Source organism: Orycteropus afer, unplaced genomic scaffold (assembly GCF_000298275.1).
Source record: "Orycteropus afer afer isolate SDZICR_OR568_19922 unplaced genomic scaffold, OryAfe1.0 scaffold00456, whole genome shotgun sequence".
Classification (NCBI taxonomy): Eukaryota; Metazoa; Chordata; class Mammalia; order Tubulidentata; family Orycteropodidae; genus Orycteropus; species Orycteropus afer.
In genome coordinates this window covers 1,970,313-1,970,596 of record NW_006922043.1, presented here as the reverse complement: position 1 = coordinate 1,970,596, position 284 = coordinate 1,970,313, and positions in this window count along the sequence as shown.

The following is a 284-nucleotide window of genomic DNA, read 5'->3' as shown; positions in this document are numbered from 1 at the left end:
CTTCCTCTCCAAGTTCATCTGTGCAGGGTCTCAGCGGAGCATGGCACAGGAAATGCCTTTCTCATCTTGGAAAGGATATGAGCCGGCAAAGGAAGGGTTCTGAGCTTACTGAACACCTGTGGTGCCTGGTCAGCCTGGAGAGGTGGATTCTGCTCTCGGAGGACTTCTGGTTCTAACTCTCTTCAACTCAGGCATCACCTTGGGGTCTCCTCCAAATCTATAAAAGGCTAAGGGGTGGAAGGCAGCCCCTAGCCCCTCCGGTACCAATAAAAGGATCTTTGTGA